This window comes from Leopardus geoffroyi, chromosome B4 (assembly GCF_018350155.1).
Source record: "Leopardus geoffroyi isolate Oge1 chromosome B4, O.geoffroyi_Oge1_pat1.0, whole genome shotgun sequence".
Lineage (NCBI taxonomy): Eukaryota > Metazoa > Chordata > Mammalia > Carnivora > Felidae > Leopardus > Leopardus geoffroyi.
The window spans coordinates 82,500,561-82,507,238 of record NC_059341.1 but is presented as its reverse complement, the minus strand read 5'-3'; the positions used below and the strand labels follow the sequence as shown (position 1 = coordinate 82,507,238).

The 6,678-nt window shown below is 32.4% G+C and overlaps 1 pseudogene; it reads right to left on the bottom strand.

The window, feature by feature from the left end:
- Positions 1-2,281: 2,281 nt before the first annotated feature.
- Positions 2,282-3,919, bottom strand: LOC123591849 (annotated as a pseudogene).
- Positions 3,920-6,678: the final 2,759 nt, after the last annotated feature.

Genomic DNA, 6,678 nt, shown 5'->3' with positions numbered 1-6,678 from the left:
GATTCACTGAAATGCCAAGTGTCTTACTAAATAAAGCCCCAGATGAGGAAACTGTCTAGGAACCATTTTCTGACTACCTTCATGTTTTTCATTGTGGCCTGATTCTAATGACAGTGTCCTTAAAACATCCGCCAAAGATTAAAAATTCCCCCCAACATGGGACATGACTTCCTGGGATAAGTCCATCCAGTGATGTGGGCCTAAGCAAATACATGATTGATTAGTGATGTTTTCAGAGAAAGATCTTAAACAAAAGAGGGAAATGTGAAAAGCAAAATGAGATGGAGTCACTTATATCAAGGTTTTTGTTTTGTTTTTTGTTTTTGTTTTTACAATGAAGCTGGGAGGCCATTAAGGAGGTGAACCTGTCCTTACCCGTGGAACTATGTGCTTTTAAACTGGATCAGATCTCAAATATTCCAAGGATTCAGCCCAAATACCTGCAATTTGCTACAATAATAGATTTTGTTTAGCAACCAATTATATTCAGTCAAGATTAGCTTTTTGCCACCAACATCAATAAAAAGTTCTTTGCAAATAATGTATACAAGCATTCCCGTTTGCTTAAAAAGCTGCTGACTTTTACTCCCTCAGAGGAAACTATTTGGGTTACTTACCCAAATCTGTGTATCCTGAATTAGAATTCTTTGATCCCAAATGAATGCTCTTGCTTAATTTAAGTGATGCCTATTGATTAACAGTTTCTTATTTTTCTCTCCCTTTGTCCCTGGTGACTACCATTCTAATCTTTGGCTTTATGAATTTGACTATTTTAGATATTTCATGTAAGTGGGATCATGGATTACTTGTCTTTTTGTGTCTGGCTTATTTCACTTAAAAGTAGTCTTCAAGGTCCATCCATATTGTTGCATGTTGCAGAATTTCCTGCTTTTCAAAGGTTGGATAATATTCCATTGTATACACCACATTTAATTTATCCAATCATCAGCTGATGGACATTTAGGTTGATGGACATATATTTCTACATATTGGTTATCACGACTAGGGCTGCAATGAATATAAGAGGGCAGATACCTCTTTGAGATCATGATTTCAGTTTTTTCGGGGGTATATACCCGGAAGTGGGATTACTAGACCAAAGGGTAGTTTTATTCTTGCTTTTTTGAGAAACCTAATTTTTAAATTTAAAACTGAAGGAAAAAAAGAGTGACCCAACAAAGAATGAGGAAAATATATTTTGACAGGAAAGCAGTTTTCAAACAGCGGTTGGAAAAGACTTAGACATGAACGCAGAGGGGAAATGTCAGTTCAAATTCCTAAAGCATGGAGAGTAGTGGGATGGGGAAAGTAGTTTCAGAATATGATCTGTATGAGCTACTTTTTCTGGAGGAAATGTGGTAAACAGTGTATATTCCTCCAATGTATATCTTTATATAATAAAAGATACAAAACCTTTATATATAGCTTTTCATATTCCTTTTGGAAACTTTTCTAAGTTTCCAACATCCTATGTATCTAGCTGTTTTTATTTCCTTGATTTCTTTGGCAAGGGTTTGTGTATTTTAGTGACATTCTGTGTTGGCATTTCAATATATGTGTCTACATCTGGCAGTCTTTTTTTTTTTTTTTGCCATACCAAAATATTTGAAGTCTTCAAAATAGTTATCCATTTTTATCATCTTCCCTTTTACTTCATGTAGTTTTTGAGAAAAGCTTATATATAACATTTAAAAATTTTGGTTATTATCAGTTTGATATAGTGACAATAGTTACAAATCTTATAACTTTTGTTTTGGTATTTTGATATTTTTCCATAATTGTAAGGTTTATAACTCATTCACAGGAAAATATTTATTTGAGTGCAAGTCAACTGTTTTTGCTTTCTTTTGAATTGTTTGGCCCTGAGGGTACATGGGAGTAAATTTTTGCTGGTTTGTTGTCTCCTTTATATTTGGTGTTTAACATAGTACCTGACCTAAAGAAACTACCGAATTCATATTTGTGAAGTGAAATCGAGCGATAAATCATTTGAAAGTTTTGTATTGGAAGAAGCAATGACAACCATTACTTAGTCTTTTGCTGAAAATGTAACAAATTTTCTCTTGATATATTCTGGTTTGGAGATATACTTCTGTTTAATTTGTTGTGTTTTGTTTTCTGATTTTCCTAATTTGGAGGTAAAACTAGGATTTAGATTTTTAAAAACTGTTAGCATGCCTATTTGTGGAAGGATCTCAAAAGACATTTGTGAGGAAGATGTTAGTAGAGCAGGATGGGTGTTTTGAACAAGGTAACTTGACTAGAAAATTTGATAAGTTTATTATATGTGTTTCTTTGGCTTCACATTCTTTGATTTGCTGGAAAATATCACAGTTCTTTTGACTGGGTTATTGAAGGCTTGTTTGATTTGCCTGTTCCTCAGTGTATAAATAAAAGGGTTCAGAACCGGAGCAATGGAGGTAGTGAACACTGTCACACCCTTGTTAATGGCCACTGATTCCTTCACTGAAGGCTTGATATCTATGAGGATGCAGCTGCCATAGGTGATGGAAACCAGTATCCAGTATTTCTGTGTGTTCATAATAGTGAATTTTAGTCTATTTCCTCAACATTAAAAGTGCTATTATTCTTTTTTCACGTGTTTTTTAAGTTATGTGATTATTCATCCAGTTTAGATATTTTGCCTAATATTTACATGTGTTTGGATATTATTTATTTTGTATATTGAAGAGTCACAAAGAATTTTGCCTTATATTTTCCCAAGGAATCATTTTTATTATACATTGTAATAATATTATAAAGCTACTTTCTTTTCAAAATAATTTTTAAGAAATTGATATGCAAAACTATCAAATATTTGTTTGAAAAATGAAAATACAAAAGTGGCATGAGAAGGGCTCAATGGAAGGGAGGTTAAAGAAGTGTTGAGAAAATTAATGTAACTCAAGCATATATTACTAAAAAACACGATTATGGACTTGCAAAATAAAATGTCTGTGGACATTTATTCTTGTTTTTGAGATGTTTTAAAAATATTTCCTTTTACTTCGTTGAGAGCAAGGCAATTCTTTTGATTGAGTCCTTGAAGGCTTTCTTAACCTTGATTGTTTCTCAAGGTATAAATAAATGGGTTTAATGTAGGGGAAAAAGAAGAAATGAGCAGTGAAACTCCTTTATTAATGGTCATTTTTTCTTTTGCTGTAGGATTCATATAGATGAAAATGCACGTGCCATAGGTGATAGATACCACAAGGTCGAAAAGGCCTTTTTCCTTTGTTGAACAGAAGGGAATCTAAAAATTGTCTTGATGATGTAAGCATATGACAGAACTACACAAGTAAGAGTCATATTCAAGGTCAGCGCAGCACAGATTATAACTGTCCATTCCACGAACCATGTACCTGAACATGAGATTTTCACTAAGGGAAATGTATCACAGGCAAAATGATGAATCATGTTAGAGTCACAAAATTTTAGATTTAAACCCAGGCTAAGTGGTGGGATTATTACACATAAACCAGCCATTCAACAACAGATGATGAGAATCGTGCAGACCCTCTTGCTTATGATGATCACATAATGCAAGGGTTTGCATATGGCCACATAATGGTCATAGGACATGGTGGCCAGCAGAAAAAACTCTGATACTCCACAGAGGTCAGTAAAAAATACTTGGATGTTACAAGCTTTATAGGTAATAATGTTGTCACCTGTTGCTATGCTATACAAATACCTGGGAATAATGGCAGATGTGAATGAGATCTCTGAGAAATTTTTTAAGAAAAAGTACATGGGTGTTTTAAGGTGAGGATCCACAAAAGTGAGTATGATGATTGTCAAGTTTCCACTTAACACTCAGTGTGTAGGTGAGAAATGGGAAGATAAAAATCAGAACTTGCAGCTCAGGGTCATCTGTCAGTCCCAGCAGAATGAATGTTGTTATTGTACTGTTTCTCATCACTGGCTTCTGACTTCTCTCCCATCTGGATATGATATTCATAAAAATTTTCTTATAGATTATAGATTATTTTAACTGTTCTAAAATATATTCAAATTTTTATATTCTATCTCATGAGATATATTATATAATTATTATAATACATTAATATATACAATATATAATATATTAATATTATATTAATATAATTAATATCTAATATATCTAATATAATTATATTAATATATAGTTAACATATATATGTTTATAATATAACAGAAACATGTATTTTATATATATATATATTTATTTACATTTTATGTCTATCCTGTGCTTAGGGTTTTTCCATGTGACTAAGTAGATTACTGAGGGGTGTCATTTTATGAGTAACAAAAATGTCTTTGGCTCTGAAGAATTCTTCCCTGTTCAGAATCTAAGTGACAAAATTTCACCCTCTATTGCATGTCTTTTCTTGGCTCTTTGGGTCTTTTTAAATAAACAATGCTAATATAATAACGTCAGTTCACTATACAGACACTAGAGCAAAATTTGAGGGCTTTGTTCCAAAAGAAGGTTTTTGGTTTTTGGTGTGTTTTTAGGTTAAGTGTACTTAATTCTTAATAGCAATCTTACACTATGCTGATTGCCCCCCCCACCACTTCCTGTTACACAGCCTACTTGTTTTTCTGAATATCACATTATGTGTACTGAATTTGTGTTACCTTTACTACTGACAAAAGTGATGACTGCCTTATATGCCTCCCTCATCTTCCAGTCAATGAATTATTTTATCTTCATTGATGCTACACTAGTAGGGACTCAAACGTTTCTAATATACAATCGATATCCTAAACCTTGAGGTTTTCTGATGCTGATTAATAGAAAATATTTTCCCCTTGCATATTGAGCTTATTTGTTTTATGAGTGAATTCACTTTATTGTTTAACTTGTTGTGTTCTCTTCTTACTGAGGTTGCGGGAGAATTGTTTGTGACAGAATGTTTGTGACAATTTACCTCATTCACAGTGCTTCTAACACACAGAAAAGTCCCTAACTGAGGAACATGGTTTACTCAAAAGTTAGAATCCTCTTAGGAAATGTAGTCTCTCATTCAACAATTGTCAAATATTTATGTACAACGGAGTGCAGAAGGAACAGTTATATCTTAACATACTTGCAGCTCACCCACCTTCCTTACTTCTTTTCTCTGAATCTTTGAGATGATATGTACCACTGTGAAATCTTAGTGGCCCTCAAACTTTGAGCATTATTCAGTTTTCAAAATATACCTGTTTTTCCCCAAGACATTATAACATGTTTTATGACAGAAGTTAATAAACAGATTGACACTGAAGTGTAACTAACCGATTTTGTTTTTTCTCCCTTTCCAATATGTTTAAAATGAGCACAAGATTCTACAAGGAAATACTGTCATTTCAGTCATTATGGTGTTCTTTTTGGGGGGTGGGAAGAGTAATGCAAGGGCATTTATATACTTCTCTATATATGAAGACATTTTATTTTAAATTTGAGGTTGAATATCCAAAGTTACCCTAAATATTTCTTACATTGTTATATATAATTTGTTTATATATCTTATGCATACAAACCTCCAGGCAATTACATTTATCTACACAGAGGAAATTTATTCTAAAAAATGCCACCTCTTAAATATAACTTAAATACATTAAAAATATAAAAGATATCACTGAAATCCATTTTCTTTCCCAGAAGAAAATATAACCTAGATCCTACAAAGGGAAATATAGACAAAGAAACAAACTTTATTATACTTAATCTTCTGTTAGTAAATCAGTTTCTGTTAGCTGTTTAACCGTAGTAATATTAAGACCACAATGTTAAAAGTGATATTTTTATCAAGGTATTTATGTCTTCACATTCACTGACGTGTCTGGGAATGCATAAAAATTCCCTTGCTTACTTTCTCCAACAACTTGGACAGACTTGGTAATGGGCTCAGTGTTGTTATTAGACTCCAAATATTTTCTTACTATTTCCATCACTGAAAAGAAAATAAATTACTTTAAGGGCTAAGGAACTCCCTCCACTGGTGGAGGAGATGAATTATAAGGGCAAAGAGAAACGCTGTTACCATGTCAAATGTGACTTCTCTTTTTAATTTGCAGAAAATTTTACTAAGTGAAAAAAACAAATGGTCCTTGGTGACCTACAGTCAAGAGTCATTAATTTTCTGACTAATGAAGTTTGGCAAAAACACAAATAACACTGGCTTCAGTGGGGACTGTCTTTGGAGATAGGAGGATGTTATAGCAGCATTTGACAAAGGTCAGGAGGACAACTGTATCATTTAAATCACACAGTTAATTTGTTTTAAACTTTCACATCCACTAAGGCATTTGGAAGTTTTTTATCCCTTATTATATGATAAAATCCTTTATTATATAAATGTTTTATTATCATTGGCTAATTTTAATCAGATAAGCAAAAGGAAAAGTTTATACTGTACAATTATGTAAGGCTACTGCTTGCATTATAGATTTTATCCTTCCAGATATTTTTTCCAAATACCTCAACTGTATTATAAATATTATTTATGAATGCATGAAGATTTCATCCATATCTTATAATTGTATGCAAAATGTATGCTTTTATGATTGCACAGCAATACAAAGGTACTTAACGCCATTGATTTTTCCACTTCAAAAGACTCAAAATGGTAAATTTTATGTTATGTATATTTTACCAAACAAATACACTTTTATATATTTACATATATTAATTTATCACATGACATACAT